General features: G+C 39.3%; 1 protein-coding gene across 2 annotated transcripts in view; it reads left to right on the top strand.

The window, feature by feature from the left end:
- The window catches only part of LOC126299429 (LYR motif-containing protein 2), a 39,130-nt gene that overhangs the window by 6,320 nt on the left and 14,934 nt on the right, over positions 1-17,876 (top strand). Inside the window, exon 4 of one of the 2 annotated variants that reach the window (XR_007552800.1) lies at positions 6,873-9,183. The exons of the other annotated variant lie outside the window; for it this stretch is intronic. The gene's annotated coding sequence lies outside the window, so the exon portion shown is untranslated. Of the gene's footprint in view, positions 1-6,872; positions 9,184-17,876 lie in introns of those variants that run through there. 2 annotated transcript variants of the gene reach the window in all.

Genomic DNA, 17,876 nt, shown 5'->3' with positions numbered 1-17,876 from the left:
GAAGTCCCAGAAGTTCCCTATGAAGTTTTCTGAAAATGGTTTGAGCTTTCAAACCTAGGCCATGTAAAATAGAAAGTTGTGAAACATGGGCGAAATTGTTTTCTTGTGTAATTTCAAAGCTTCATCTACAAGCCACAGTGAGATCAGTTAACCACATTTTCCTAAAATTCTCCCAATAAACCAAAGTTCCCTACCCCAGTCCTCACATGCTCATTCCATTTCATATCGCTTTGCAGTGTTATGCCCAGATATTTAACCAATGCGAATGTGTCAAGCAGGACACTATTAATACTGTATCTGAACATTATGGGTATGTTCTTCCTATTCATCTGCATTAACTTACATTTTATAACATTTAGAGCTAGCTGCCATTCATCACACCAACTAGAAATTTTGTCTAAGTCATCTTGTATCCCCCTACATTCGCTCAACTTTGACACCTTACTGTACTCCACAGTATCATCAGCAAACAACTGCAGATTGCTGCCCATCCGCTTTGCCAAATTATTTATGTGTATAGAGACCAACAGCAGTCCTATCACACTTTCCTTGTGTACTTCTTATGATGCCCTTGTCTCTTACTACCGAGGACATCGTACTTGGTTCTCTCACATATCGGTGAACCTATTCCATATGCTTACATCTTCGATAACAGACTACAGTGTGGCACCTTGTCAGATGATTTCTGGAAATATAGAATTATGGTACCGGCCTGTTGCCCTTCATCCACAGTTTGCAGAATATCATGTGAAAAAAGTCAAGCATGAGCGATGCTTTCTAAAATCATGCTTATTTGTGGACATAAGCTTGTCATTCTCAAGAAAATTTATTGTATCGAAACTGAGAATATGTTCAAGGATTCTGGAGCAAACTGATGTTAGGGACATTGTTTCGTCATTTTTCGTGTCCATTCTTTTACCACCTGCACTTTTTTCCTGTCACTTGGGACTTCATGCTGGTTCATAAAAGTTGCTAAAGAAAAAAAAGTTTTAAACGTAAATAGGAATTAAACAATAGAAATTCCAGGTTGGAATATCAACAGTGTTATGAAAAGTTAGATTGCTACTCACTGCAAAGATGGTACATTACACATTTGGCTTTCAGCAAAAGCCATCTTCAGGAAAGAAAACACACACACATTCAAACAAGCAAACATACTTCATGCACACGTGACAATTCTTTGGCAGCTTGGGCTGGAATGCAACTGTCATATTGAGTGGCAATCTGGAGTGGGTCAGGCAAGTGGGAGGGGTAGCTCGGTACAGGTGGGGGGAGAGAGGAGGCTTGTCTGTCAGAACTTGTAAGGGCCAGATGGAGGTATGACATGACTGCTAGGTGCAGTGTCAGGAGATGGTGGGGTAGTGAGGTAGAAGGGAAGGGTGTGGGGACAATAGGTTACTGTAGGTTGAGGCTTGAATAATTTCGGGAGAGGAAATGTGTTGTAAGAATAACTCTAATCTGTGCTGTTCAGAAAAGTTCGTGGTGGAGGGGAGGCTCCAGATGGATTGAATTGTGAAGCAGCCATTGGACTCAAGCATGTTATGTTCAGCTGCATGATGTGTCACAGGGTGGGCTACAATGCTCTTGGCCACAGTTTGGTAGTGGCCGTTCATCCTGGTGGGGAGCTGGTTGGTACTCATACCAATATGAAAAGCTGTGCAATGATTACAGCAGAGTTGTTATATGTTGCGGCTGCTTTCACAGGTGGCCCTGCCGCTGATGGCGTAGGATAAGCCTTTGACAGGACCATTTAGGAAGTACTGGGTGCGTGGATTGGGCAGATCTTGCACCTGGGTCTTCCACAGCAATATTATCCATGTGTCAGCCTATTGGGTTTTGGAGTGACATAGAGGTGGGTTAAGATGTTGTTGAGTTTGAGTGGGTGACGGAACACCATTTTAGGTGGGTTTGGAACAATCTTAGGTAGAATGTCCTTCATTTCAGGGCATGATGATATGTAATCAAAGTCCTGAGGCAGGATATGGTTCAGTTGTTCCAGTCCAAGCTGGTATTGGGTGATGAAAGGGGCACTCCTTTGTTGCTGGTTCTTGGGGGATGTGTGAGGAAATGACATGAGAGATCTGTTTGCGGACTAGGTCTGTGGATAGTGCCTATCTGTGAAGGGCTTGGTGAGGCCTTCAGCACACTGGACAAGGGTGTTCTTGTCCCTGCAGATACGCTGTCGCTGGGTGGCCAGGATGTATGGGAGGAAGTTTTTGGCATGGAAGGGATGGCTGTGAATGGAACAATCAGAGAGGAGGAGGTCAACGTCCAGGAAGGTGGCACTCCAGGTTGAGGAAGACCAGGTGGAACGGATGGTAGAGAAGGTGTTGTTGTTGTGAAGGAATGGGGATAGGGTGTCTGAGCCCTGAGTCCAGATTGTGAAGATATTGTCAATGAACCTGAACCAGGCCAGAGGTTTTCGGAGGCTGGGAAAGTCACCTCTAGATGGCCCATAGAAAGCCTGGCATAGGAGGGTGCCCATGGTTGCTCCACGGATTTTTCTGTATACTTTTCCTACAAAGGAGAAGTATTTGTGTGTTAGGATGAATTTAGGAAGGTGTGTGAGGAATAGGGTAGTGGGTTTGAAGTCTGAAGGATGTTTGGAAAGGCAGCCTTCAATGGTGGCAAGACCATGGGCATGAGGGTTGTTGGTTTATAGAGAACTAGCATCAGCTGTGATGAACAGGGATCCAAGATGTAAAAGAGTGGGAGAGTTGGTGAAGCAAGTGGTTGGCACCTATGAGATGGGAGGCTATATTTCAGACAGGGTTGGCGGCGTTGTTCATTGAGGATCAAAATTCTTTCACTGGGAGCACAATAACCAGCTGCAATAGGGTGCCCAGGATTGTTGGATTTATGTAGTTTGGAGATTACCTTACTCCTCCACCTATAAACTCTGCCAGAGTGATCCCATCCGAGAAGTCCAACATAACCTCCAATCCCTGCTTAAAGTCTTAGTCCCTTCCTGGAACCTCTACCCTGGATCCGTTTCCCTCTCACCCGTAGGACACACTGCATACCCACCTTCTACATACTCCTCATGAAATACAAACATGATTTGTGAAGCCATTAGTTCATCGAATAAACTGTGTACTTGAAGACAGTGTATTCCCTGATAAATTGAAACTGACTGCTGTCAAACCCTTATGCAGGAAAGAGGAAATGAAGCGTGTTCATAAGCACAAACATATTTCCCTAATCTCAATAATCAGCAGACTGATTTAGAAAATAATGTTAAAAGGAATTGTGGAATATTACAACAGTGCTGACATACATATTAGATGATTCCTGCACGATTTCAAAAAAGGTCGGAGTATTATGTTGGCAGTAGTACAGTTTATCCATTATGTATTTGAAAAAGTAAATGAAAAGTCCAACGAGAAGGAGTATTCCTGGACCTCTCAAAAGCTTTTGATGGAGTACTTCTTCATATGCTCTTATCAAAAACTGCTATGAGCAGTGTCATGGAAAACTCATGCAATTGATAGAAACATATTTAAAGGGTAGACAACAGTGTACAGAAATTGTGTGTGATAATGGAGAGTACTGGAGAAGAGACGGTCAAGAATAAGAAATGGACATTTTGGTGTTTCTCAGGGCTCCATTATAGGTCCATTCCTATTCATATGTTATGTAAATGATTTCTCAAGTTTTCTAGAGAATAAGCATTTGATCACTACATATGCCAATGGTATATCTGGTGTCTGTTGTGCAGACGGTGAGTCCAGCCTTATTGATGAGATTTAAGAGTTGATTGAAAACAGACAACTTAAAAGTAAATCTAGAAAAAGCAAATATTATTAACTTTAAACTGAGTGGTCTTAATAGACAAAATATTGAGAGTGATGAATTCCATCAAAAACCAATTTAGATTGTAAATTTTTGGGTTTATACATAGATGACTGACTTTTATTGAAACAGCAAGTTGATCATGTTTGAAAAAAGAAAGGTCCAGTCTACATATGTTAAGGAGATTATTGCCATACCATAATTGTGAAACCCAAAGGATTGTATAGTTGGGATTTGTATAAGTTTTCTTTCTGTATGGAGTAGTACTGTAGTGAACAGACTTGCCACACCATTATCAAAATGGTTTTCATACTGCAGAAGAGAGCCTTGAGGATCATAGTGAAAGAGAAACAAGGAAAATCTTGTAAAAGTGTATTCACTAGATTCAATATTCCCACAGTGTATGTCATGTGTGTGCTAGAAACCATTATGCTAAGGCACTAAGGCCTCAAATAGGAACTTTTAAATACACTACTATAATGCAAAACATAAAGCAGACTTTCATATGATTAACAGCAAGAAAAACCTATGCCATAGGAGCTGTTTTTCATAACTTGTTCGCTAAGGATGTTAAGATTTTGACGGGAGATACCTTTTAAAAGGGGCTTACACAGTGGCTTGTCCACAAATGCCCATATAACTTGGATTTAAAATGATTAATAATGTAAGGAAAATTCCTCTCCTAGAAATAAGTATAGTTGTAAATTGCACATAAAACAGTTTACTTTGGAATGAATTTTCCAATTGTTTGATTTATTTAATAATACCACACTGTAAAAAATAGTACTGTAATTTATATAAATACTTGAGAATTAAAGGAGACCACTCACCGAAAAGCAAATATGTTGAGATGCCAATAGGTGCACATGAAAGAAGGTAAAATTCCTAGCTTTCGGAGTAATCCTTTGATGCACTAGAGTAAGATACTCTCTCTCTCTCTCTCTCTCTCTCTCTCTCTCTCTCTCTCTCTCTCTCTCTCTCACTCACATGCCTTCTCTCTCTCTCTCTCTCTCTCACTCACATGCCTGAGCACCCACATGGTGCCAATTGCACTGACACTGCCAATGGTATTTTGTGGCAGGTGCACTGGTTGTGGTGTGGAGGTAGTGTTAGGTGGGGGAGGGGGGAGAGTTAGAGGGAGGTAGGAGGCAGGGAGAGGGCTGGGGATGGGTTGCTAGTGGCTTGGAGAGAGGCATCCAGTTTGCCAGCTAGGAATGCAGGAGGGATGGGCGACCTTCAACATACAGGACAAGGGGATTCTCGTCGCTGCAGATACATCATTGATAAGTGGCTAGCCTAGCCATCAGTGGACAACATATCTGCAGTGATGAGAATTCCCTTGTCCAGTATGCTGAAGGCCTCACAAAGTCCTTCACAGACAGGAACACCCCCCCCCCCCCCCACCACCACCAACCTAGTCCACAAACATATTTCCTGTGCCATATTCTCATACACCCCCAGTCCTCCTACTACCCCTATGAATCAGCTACAAAGGAATGCAACCCTCATCACCCAGTATCATCCTGGACTGGAGAAACTGAACCATATCCTTCACCAGGCCTTTGATAATTTCTCATCCTGCCCTGAAATGAGGACATCCTACCCAAGATACTTACCATCTCTCCTAAAGAGATGTTCTGTCATCCACTCAACCTACAATACATCCTAGTCAGTCACTATGCCACTCCCACTCCCATCCCTGTGTCACAGGAATCATATCATTGTGGCAGACCAAGGTGCAATACCACCCCAATCCACCCACCCAGCACCTGCTACAGCAGTCCTGTCACAGGCTTATCCTTCCCAGTCAGAGGAAGCTACAAGCACAGCACAGCACTTCATGTTGGTATGACTACCAACCAGCTGTCAATCAGAATTAATGGCCGTTGCCAAATTGCTGTCAAGAACAAAGGTCACACCACCTCTGGCACAATATGCAGCTGAACATAACGTGCTTGATTTCAATTAATGCTTCACAATTTGACCCATCTGGATCCTCCCCTCCACCACCAGCATCTCTGAACTGTGCAGATGCGAGTTATCATTACAGCACATCCTCTGCTCCTGTAATTGTCGTGACATCAAACTTGGGTAACCCACTATCCCTACACCTTCCACCTAACAGCTTCCCCTTCCTCCATCCTGTCACCCCCTCCCAGTTTACATTCCCATGTTGCTTTTAGCGTGTGCTGCTTCCCACCAGCTGCTAAAATCATGCCACCTCTCCCTCCTGCATTCCCAGTCGGCAAATTGGTTTGCCTCCATTCAAGATACTAATAACCTACCTGCAGTCTCTCTCCCTGCCTCCTGCCTTTCCCTCCCTCTACCCACCCCACCTGACACTACCCCCACCACAACAGTTCACCTGCTGAGAAATAGCATTGGCACTATCTTTTGTGTGTGTGTGTGTGTGTGTGTGTGTGTGTGTGTGTGTGTGTGTGTGTGTGTGTGTGTGAGTGAGTGAGAGTGTGAGTGTGAGTGTGAGTGTGAGTGTGAGTGTGAGTGTGAGTGTGAGTGTGAGTGTGAGTGTGAGAGAGAGAGAGAGAGAGAGAGAGAGAGAGAGAGAGAGTATTTGTATTTTTGTGTATTTTACTCTAGCTCATGAAGGATCACTCCGAAAGCTAGCTAGTCTTTCTTCTTTTGTGTGTGCTTGTCGACAACTCAATGTTTCTGCCTTTTGGTGAGTGGTCTCCTTTAATCGTGAAGTATGTACATTCTGCACGAACTTTCCTACAACATGTACTGTAATTTATATTTTGTTGACAATGCCCATGCATGTAAAATTAAGTCTTATGAGCAGAAAATAAATTGAAACAAATTGAAGAAGCTTATTTCAACATATCAGTGTTCTCTCACTCCTATTTTAATCCATAGGAAAGTTGGAAAGATTCCATCCAGTTTGAAAAATATGTCTGTTATGTTTTGTCAACCTTAAATTATTACCATTTAGTTCATACTTCTTTAAACTTATATTCACTTATTGCTGTGTGTAGTTGAAACAAGTTGATAGCTTTTGACGTTGTAGAAAAAGAACATATTGTACAAAAAGTTCCATATGTCTGTCTTTTTCTCATTTTCAGAATATTTATGGTGACATCATCCTGACAACAGAGAGATGGTGAAATAAATAAGATAGATGTTGTAACTTATAATAATTATAGCTGGGACCAATTTGTTTAATTATTGCAGCTGTTATTTGATTTGGTTATAAATGAAGCTGTTAACAAACAGCCTGAAGCCAGAATACTTTGACATAATGATGGAAACTAATTATTTTTTATATCCTTTACACGAGGAATGCTACTGTTCCTTTCCATTGGTCATGTATTGTCACATATTTTGCTTGTGTGAGCAAAAGTGATATAAAGTGGGGGGCAGAAACCTAATTAATGTGATTGATAACTGGTTTGTGTGTGTACTCCCTGTGCCTTGTTGATATAGATGAGCACAAGGTGCTTTTACAAATTTTGGCCGTTCTTTCTAGATCTATGTATGTACTCTGCAAGCCATTAAACAGTACTCTGCACCATATTAAACGAGAGAAAAAGATGCTCTATATACCTGTGTACATGCCTTAATCTCGCTTTATCTTATTCTCATGATCCCAGAATGGTTGTACAGTCTTCTTTGAATACAAGTTCTGTAAATATTCCCAAAGGGCTTCACAAGAACTATACCATCTGCCCTCCAATGATTCCAATTGAAGTTCTCTGAGCAATTCTGTTACACTTTTGTGAGGGCAATACCAACCTGCTACAACCCTAGCAACTTGTCTGAATTTGTTTGCTGTCTATTGTCATGCCTACTTAATGACACCAAACTATGGAACAATACTTTAGAATTGGCTGCCCTAGCATCTTATATACAATTTCCTTTACGAATGTAGTACACTTTTTCACAGAACCTATCCAACAAATCCAAGTCTTTCGTTCACCTTCCCTAATACTAATTGTATGTGTTTATCCCATTTAGTATCACTTTTTAGTATTACCTCTAAATACTTAATGTCTACATCTATCTACACATATACCTCACCATATGGTGCATTGGGGAAGTAACTTATATCACTGCTAGTCAAGTAGAGAACAAGAGCAGTCCCATCACACAGCCCTGGACCACTCCCGGTGATACTTTTGATGACCACTTGCTATCCAGGACACCATACTGGTTTCCATTACTTAAAAAATCCTTGAGCTACTCACATGTCTGAGAACCTATTCTGTATGCTCAGATTTTGTGAACAGTCTGCAGTGTGAAGTGCTGTGTGCAAGAAAAGAGGAAGCTAAGTTTCAGATGTGTCATGCTCTCAGAATCCATGCTGATTTGTAGATGGAAAATGCGATACACTCAAGATGTTCACAGCTAATCTTGTAATCAGGTTCTTTCTCTTTGTTATAGGCCTTGTTTTACACATATCCACATTTAAGGAGAGCCTCTTAATGTTACTGATTCTACCTGAAAAATCCTTTTATGTATATTGACAATATTATAGTCATTATTACATTTTCTTGGGCTACACCCAATATGACTTTAATTACTGTAACACATTCATCTCCAAGTATTATTACATACTGCCTTACAGTTGTCAAATATTCATTGAGACAATCACATACTTGCAAAGATATTCTGTATTTTTGTATCTTGGATAGTAATTGACAGTGTGGTACTGTGTCAGAATACCTTTCAGAAATTCAAGAAGGCAGAACCTATCTGTTCACCTGCATGGATTATTAAATTTGAAAGGTATTGTGTATGAATAAAGCAAGCTGTGTTTCTCACAAATGATTTCTCATGAATTAATGCTGATTCTTTGAGAGAACTTTGTTTTCGTCCAGGACCGTCATGATATTTGAGCATAGAATGTGGTCTAGGATCCTGCAACAGATAGAGATCAGCGATATTAGTCTGTAATTATGTGCATCCAATCCTTTACCATTTTTTAAAATGAGAGTGACCTATACTCATTTCCAGTAATGTGGGACTATTCAGTGCATGAAAAATTCTTGATAAATGTGAGCCAGTAGTGGGGATAATTCAGCAGTGTATTCTGTGTTACATTTAGCTGAAACTCTGTCACTTGGTATCTTGTTCACTTTAGGTAGTCTCAGTTGTTTTGCAATATCAGGAGTGCTAATATCAGTAGCTCCCATTTGTGAGTCTGAGTAGCAGTGAATTGTCATCACAGTAATACAAAACTCCAGGACTCAAATGTTTTAGATTACTTAGGTCTGATGTAGAGACTCACTGCAAGATCTCAGTAGTCAGTAGTTGAGTGTAGTCACAAGTATAGTAAAAACAATTTTTTGGAGCATGAGATTGAAAAATTGTTCAGACATTTGATTGTTGCATGTATTTGTATAAGTGAAGTGAGAAATAAAATCTGTTGTAGTATGTAAGAGATTTTAAAGGAAATATAAAAGGTACATGTCACTGCTCCACATGTCAGAGAATTGGAACAGTCTTTTTTTCCAAACATAGAGACAAATTTTTTGATTATGCATTATGCAGTAATACTTGCCAGGTAGAAAGGACACTTCTTGGAAAAGAAACAGTCTTCTGCATTTTAGTGCAATGAAATGTAAATAATATTATGTTTATTGCAGTTCCCCATTCATATTTTTAGCAATGGAGAGAGTGAAAGTCGCAAGTTAGTAACTTGTATTGGGTGATAATAATTGTAGTTACACTTTCAAAATGCTGTTTAAAAAAAGAACCACTGTTCAGAATGATGTCAGATTTGAATGGAATGTTATTGAACAAAAGGTAAACATAATGGAGACAAAAATGAAAATGTCACTACTGGATGGCACTGTAAGTGGCAGAATATGCCAAATAATAGGTGCAGGGTACATTTCTGTACCTTAGTTTGTGTCTGAGGTGCTTGGCATGTCTGTCTCAATGCAGGATCACACACTGCATGTAAAGCTCTTTTACAAGAAAGCTGATTGTGTGCCAGTAGCCCTGCAGAAGTTCTGGACACTCAAGGGTGTCAAAAAGGGCAATGGTCCCAAAGGTTTGGAGAAAAAGATTATGAAATTCAAAAAGACAGATTGGCGATGTGACCACAGCATTGCAGGAGGGATCGAGTGAAATATGCAGTAAAAGGTGAATTGCCTGAACTTTGGACATGTCTGTGACCATGTTGCATAAAATTCTATGAAAAATCCTACATTGCTTGCTGCACAAAATTAGCCATGTTTAGGATTTACATCATGATGTCCTATCAGTGAGTCAGATGTTTGCTATAGAATTTCTTGCTTGCATGGAAGTGGACAGTGAATGGCAATGGAACATTCTGTGGACAGACAAAGTCCATTTCCATCTCCAAGTGGACATCAAATACACAGAATTGCGGATTATGAACAATGGAAAATCCACTCGCACATCAAGTACCGCTACGCTCTGCAAAGGTAACTTTGTGGTGCGGGTTGACTGCATCATTTATCACAGGGCCATATTTTTTTTGAGGAGATGGGTCGTGCAGATCCTGTTACCTGTACCATCACTGGTAAATGCTATGCGAGTCTTTTGTATGCCAATGTCATTCAAACCTTTCAACAGCTAGGATAATTTTTATGCAAGATGGTGCTCCTCCATACATTGTGCAGCTAGTGAAGCAGTTGCTGCAGAGCCATTTAGGAAATGCTAGAATTATCAACTATCATTTCCCTACAGTCTGGCCATCCAGATCACATGATCTTAATCTCTGTGACCTCTGGCTGTTGAGTTATCTGAAAGATGCTTTGTTAGTGCTCCAACTACATATGTTGCTGAATTGAAGGCATGCACTGTGCAACACATTCTGAATGTGACCCCCTGAGACACTCCAATCTGTTGTGAACCATGGTGTGTCTTGATTTCAACATGTAGCAGAAAACTGGGGACAGCATACTGAACATGTCTTGTGCCGGTCTCATGACAATTAAAAACTGATTTCATTGTTGCTTTTTATGCACATTTTGGCCCCAGGACAATTAAAACCCAATGTCATTGTTGTCTTTTATGTGGCTTTTGACTTCAGGACAATTAAAAACCGATTTCTGACCTCTGATGTGGTATGAGCTTGAGTGGTGAATGGGCTTACCTAACAGTGCCACAACTGTTGAATGCTAAACTTGTGCAGTCATGCACATTGGACAGTAGGGTAGGTTTAACATTCTCACACCATAGCTGTGATTATTGCAATTCAAGTGTCATTTTTAGCTGAATCCATTTATGTTATGATGCTTACAGCGCAATCTAGTGGGAAAATTTTCTTTAAAATTTTTGTGTTTCCCCCTTCTTTGACAATATTCCTTTCAGATTTGATGTCATTCTGAGCAGCAGTTCTTTTTTTACAACATTTTGAAACTGAAACTTTAATTATAATCACCCTGTATTAGAGTAGAGAACACACATCAGATTTCTTAACCACCTTATATTGGCCCATTAATCACCTGGTAAGGTGACAACACACAACTTTGTCTTGTTATTACAGTCATACTCCTCCACAAAATACTTTCTTTGCTCTGTTCTAAATTTTTACACACACACACACACACACACACACACACACACACAGGGAACTAACTGATACTAACTACTGAATTAAATGTATGAAATAATACACTGCTCAACAAAAAGTTTGGAATACTATCACAAAATGTAGTCAATGCTACTAGAGGTCTCATTGACCTAGGCACTTGATGCATTATCCAGTTAGAGCCTATATACTGGACAGTATCTAGTATTGGCATGTTTTCTGGTCATTTTCCAGTCATGTAAACATACTGCTGCCCTAGTGGGACACTGCTAGCAGTCCAGTGTGAACAACAGCTTCATTCAGTTTGCATTCAGCCCTGCAGCAACATGCCTGATAAATGCATACAACACAAGTCAGGATAGTGGCTTTACTTTCAGAAGGTCTTACACAGCAGGATGTTGCTGATTGGTTACTTGTCACTCAAAGTGGGTGTTTAAGGTGTGAAGAAAATACAGAGAGACAGTAAATGTGAACAATAGACATTTCAGTGGTAGTCCTCGTATAACAACACAAATGCAGGATCATTTCTTCCAACTGCCAGCTTGCAGGCATCTGACATCAACTGCCTGGAATATTGGAAATTACTTCTCCCAGGCAACGGGGATTTGTATCTCAGACCAAACAGTTCGTATAAGATTGCATTGGGGGTGGTCTTCATTCCAGAAGACCAATGAGAAGTTTTATACTGAAACAATAGAACTGACACAATCAAAGGATCTGAGCTCTTGCACATCAACATTGCACTCTTGCAGAATTGTCATGTTTGCAGATGAAACCAGGGTTGGTTTGTGACCAGACACTAAACATGTTAGGGTTTGGAGAAGCACTAGATGACACCAGGAATGCCAATACATTCAGGAAGTCCATCCATTTGCAGGTGGAAGTGCAGTGTTCTGGGCAGCAATAATGGTGGGATGGTGGACCCCTCCGACTCCCGTCTATATCAATTTGACTGGATCCTGATACCTCCAAGCGGTCCTACAAACAATTGTAAGGCCGTACAGACATGAAGTCAGTGACAACTTCATCCTAGTCAATGACAATGCAAGACCACACTGTATTATAGCAGTGTCTTGGTATCTTCAAAGATGCAACATCAACTGAAAACATTGGCCAGCACAATCCACAGACATGTATGCAAATGAGCATGCATGAGACCTGTTGAAGGTGGCCATTGCACAGAGTCCAAATCCACCTGCCACTCTTCAGGGCATCACTGAAGCTGCCATTGAGGAGTGGGACCTCGTACCCCAAGACAAACTTGATGGTTTCATCCAAAGTGTGCCTTGCAGAATGGAAGAACACACCTGTGTGTGGGAGGACATACTCACTACTGAAAACTGATAATCATTATTGTGAGATAAAGCTTTCCATTGTTTTTGTTTCAAGATGTACTCTTAGGAGGGAGCCTGCTCTGTTTTGTAATGGTTTTTTGTAACTAACCAAAATTGATCTTGTTGTCAGAAGGAATTATGTTTATTTTGTTGATAAGGTATTTTACGAACCTCAGTGGTTGTGCTGTAAGAAATCATATAATTGTAGTAAACTCTATGATGTTCCAAACTTTTGTTGAGGTGTGTAAAATAAATATTCCACTCTTAATATTCAATAACTAGTGAGCTTAAGAGTATAGGGGTTGTGGCTCACATTGATTCTTTAGTAGAAAGGGGAAAAGCTGAAATCCCTATTGTCCATTCATAAGTCTTTCTTTGTTTTCATATTGATATTTGGACACTTCCTTCCAAAATGCAATGACTTCCATCAGTTATGTTCATATATTTCTAAATATTTCAGAACTCACAAGTTATTAAAGCACCAAAGAAAAAATAAAGGAAACATACCTCAAAACTCCACTAAACTCTTGCATTAAAAGCCTGGAACTTCCTATTACCCCCTTAAAAAAAAAGAGTGAAAAATCTCACTACTTATAGTGGAACAGTCTGTAAGCTTCCTCCATAAAGTGAAGAAGACTGTTACTTTCAGTTTATAATTCACTTAAGGGTTTGTATGAAGAACAAAATTGCATCCAATAAATGTGGTAAAACACATCTGTTTTGTGAATTGATAGTAAATGTGCATGGCAAGATGATGATAAGTATGATGATATATTTTATTATCAAAAATATGGCCCTAGCTCATAAGAATCCATGAAATGTGTGGGAAATTTGAACAACCCACTCTTGAGCAATGAAGCGGCTACTCATCCTTCTTTTCCCATATTTATTTATTCACTGTCAGTACAGCAAAGAGTTTTAGGACAAATTCATAGCTTTAGTTCACAATATATATTGACATACAAGGTTGTATTAACAGTATTTCTGCCACCTCTAAAGATCAGAAATTCTCAGGTTTCTCTTACAGAAACAATCTTATGGCGACATACACTAACAGCTTTAAAAGGAGACATTACAATTTGAAATCTCCTGTTGAATAACAGTATTTCTCTGTTAATAAGTGCTTGACTTTATTCTTTAAGGGATTTAAATGAGCTATCTTATAATGAAACAATGGAAAATCTAGGATTGAATAACAAGAACATGAAAAGGATAGATTGGCATTCTCCACATAGAGGAGGTGTTTAGTGGCAGACAGGCACAATGAAAAAGACTACTAGAAATTACCAGCTATTAGACTAAGTCTTCCTTCAAATGTAGACAAAATGAAACCCTCACATCTTCATAAAAGCACAACTCATGTACACATGGCCACTATTGTCTCTGGGCAGTAAGGCCTAGGCCATGTGAGTGTGTGAGTTGTGCTTTGTGTGTGTTTGTTTGTGTGTGTGTGTGTGTATTGTGTTTTGTTTTGTTTTGTTTTGTTAAGGACTTGTCTTTTTCACTGTGCCTATCCTAAAATCATGTAAAAAAATATGTACAAGGCTTTCTTGTTTACTTTAGCTACCACTCTTACTATCTTTTTTTATTTTAGCTAACACATATTTCTACTGTAGATGTTCATCCACAAGTATATCAAAAAATTGTATTTATTTGTATTGCTAAGTACCAGTGGATGTGTAAATGAAGTAACATTTATACACTGATGAAAATAAATAAATGAAATCCCAAACCAAGAAATAATTAATGTTAAGTACTAAAATTTTGAGAATACATTTTTCTTTGTAACCTGTTTAAGTGGTTAATATTGCTAGATCTCAGGTAAGCATGAGAAAAGCCATTGTAGATGTGAAATGGTGGTACATTAAGAACCGGTGAAACCACCAGAATGTTGAATGCAAGCGTGCAAACATGTGTGCATTGTGTTGTACAGATGCCAGATGTGAGTTTGTGGTATGAAGTTCCATGCTTGTTGCACTTGGATGGTCAATATAGCAATGGTTAATGCTGGTTGTGGATAACTTTGGAGTTGTCTGATGATGCCAAATAGATGCTCGATTGGAGACCCCATAGATATGCAATTGGAGACAGATCTGGTGATCAGACATATTAAGACAACATTTCAGCACTCTGTAGAGCATGCTGGATTACAATAGATGTGTGTGGGTGAGTGTTATTCTGTGGGGGAAAAAAAACCGGGAATGCTGTTCATGAATGGCAGCACAATAGGTCAAATTGATGTACAGTTTTGCAGACAGTGTGCATGGGATACTTACTTACTTACTTACTTACTTACTTACCCTAAACCATAACTGCAGGTATAAGTCCAGAGTGTCTAGCATGCAGACAGGTTGTTTGCAGGCACTCACTTGGTGACCTTCCAACCAACACATGGCCACCACTGGCATATAAGCAGGACCTGCTTACATCAGAAAATTCTACAGATCTCCACTTTGCCCTCGAATCAGCTCTCACTTGACACCACTGAAGTCACAGATTGTGGTGGTTTGGGGTCAGTGGAATGCATGCTACAGAGCATCTGGCTCAGAGCTGTCCTTAAAGTAACCAGTTTGTAACAGTTTGTGTGTAACTGTGGTGCCAACTGCTGCTCGAATTGCTGCTGGAGACGCAGTACAAAGTGCCACAGCCATGTGCTGAACACAGTGATTCTCCCTATTGGTACTGCCATGTGGCCATCAAGAGCCTGGTCTTCTTGTGACTGTACCCTTCCATTACCACTGTTGCCAAGAATTGTGTAAATTGCTCCATTCCTGCTGAGTCTTTCTGGAATAGCCCTGTTACGTAACCTCATTCAAACTCAATGAGCTGTTGATAATGGCATGTCATTGTCTTAACAGCATTCTTGAATAACATCAAATCACTATGTCCAGTCCCAAATGTAACTAATGCTCATGACCATTACATCATATACCTGAAGCAAACCTGATTTGTATCATCATAGTGGTGCTACTAGTGCCACTCTTATGTGACTGGCATGAAATTTGAATAGAAGTCGTCTTTCAGATGTAGAAAAATACCTACCAACTTTTGTTTGTATCACACGGCTCCTTCTTGGTTCTGTATTTTTCTTCTGTCACTGTATTTAGATTATAGCTAAGGAGGCATTGCATTGGCTGTGTCTTCTCTTTATTTACAAGTAGCTTGTTTGCAATGATGTAAGCTGACAGAATACTGTAATTTCTTTCACTGCTGCTAACAGCAGTTTTCATATCACTGCCTCAACTGACAAAGACTGTCACATCCATATAGCTTACAACCTTGCTGTTTTGGGGTTCAGTTAAGTCATTAACATACACAAGGAACCAAAAAATGTCCTAATACACTTCCATGAGGCACACCATATTGACGTATCCTTTGGGTTGACCTAGTTTTTAGCAACTGTTCATTCTTTTTATATGTTTGCTTCACACTCTTTTTCCTAACTTTTATATAGTAGGTAAGCAAGTCTACACCTCTCACCCCCCATTATTCCAGTTTATGCAATAAAATGGTATGATTCACAGTATCAAAAGCTTTACTCGGATCCAGGAAAGTGCCTGTTACCTTGTCTTCTTTATTCAGTTTAATATTTCATGTGTAAAAGTTGCTACATCTGTTACAGTAGATTTTCCATTCCTGAAACCATGCTGTATATTTCTGAATATATTATGTTTGATTAAATATCCCTCAACTTGATTTAGTATTAGTTTATCTAGCAATTTGCCAAGTTCTGAAGTTAAAGGTATTACCCTGTAGTTTTCCACATCAGTTTTTATTCTGGTTGAATTTCAATGAGTTTCAACAATTCAGAGAATTCTCCATGACAGGGAGATACTTATTATGTGTATCAGAGACTTAACTCATTTTCTTTTGCATCCATTTAGCAACTTAAGTGAAGTGTCATTCCAACTTCACGACATTTTAGCTCAAAGTTTTGAGATGATTGCTAGGAGAATCCTTCCAGGAAAGCCATGGGTGAAAAAAACATTGGCTAGTGTTTCTGAAAGTAAGTTGAGTGCCCAATCATTTAAGTCATTTGTGTCAGTTGAATGAACTTTTGTATGAATTTCTTTCACACATATTTAGGTCATTTATTATTTTATTGTTGTCTTTTCATATTACACTGTTGTGTTCATGAATTTACTGTTTCCCACACATTTTATACATTTTTTCCCATGGTGTTTTACTAACAATACTGGAGTTGCATATTTAACTGGCTTATTTCTGAGCTTCAAGGTCAGTCAATGAGTCTCTGTATTTTTTCTGAGTAGTGTTCATTTTGTTAAAATATATTGTAATTTAGTCTCTCTGAAGCAGAAATAACCATCTTTCAGGTCCTCTCTCAGTTTAATGATTTCAGTACTGAAATTCTCACTTTTGTGATTTATAGTGTTTATTAGTTCTTTTACCATAAGATACATTTTGTTTAAAGTTTTATTGAATATTTTAAAAAAATGTCACATTTATCATTCACATCCAGCCATTTTGTATACTGGTTCTCATCTTTCATTCCATAATTCCCTTCTTAAATTTATCATTATTAAATTTTCTTTTATGTATAAACTTGACACTTTTTGGCATATCTACATTCCTCATATCAATTTCCATAGTAAGGGCTCTGACATCTGTTTTTAAAATCATATTGGAAGTGGGAGAATAAATTCAAGACTCATGGTTACAAAATATATACCATTTTCTGAAACCAAAAATGTGTACAAAGGACTGCAATTTTCAATACTTATGACTAAAAAATTTATCTTCAAGGCACATATTTGTACAGAGACACAGCACACAGAAGCAAACACTGGCGTCGGTATGTGCACATAGATCTCTAAGATGATAGATTTTAGGGAGTCCATATTTCTGATGACCGCATAGTAAACAGTGACAGTGACAGTAACAGTATTTGGTGGAGGGGAGAGGCAAAAATCTGAGATAAAACCTAGACCTGCAGTGTTTAATGTGCATGGATCCAAAGAGGGGGCTGGGAGTCATGAGTCCCCCTGCACCTCCCCCCCCCCCCCCCCCCCCCCCAAAAAAAAATCATGTAGTGAAAGCATTGCTATTTTTACAAGGATCAGTTTCCAAGTTTCTCAAGTAATATTTGGAAAATAAAGTGACACAAAAACTAAGTGCGTCAAAAACAATGTGGAATTCTAATAAATTATAAGCTATGTTCAACACGGGTTACTTTCCAGTTGCTTTCCCATGTGGATGGGTTTGCATCT

This window comes from Schistocerca gregaria, chromosome X, assembly GCF_023897955.1.
Source record: "Schistocerca gregaria isolate iqSchGreg1 chromosome X, iqSchGreg1.2, whole genome shotgun sequence".
Lineage (NCBI taxonomy): Eukaryota > Metazoa > Arthropoda > Insecta > Orthoptera > Acrididae > Schistocerca > Schistocerca gregaria.
This window is presented reverse-complemented; position numbering and strand designations above follow the sequence as displayed.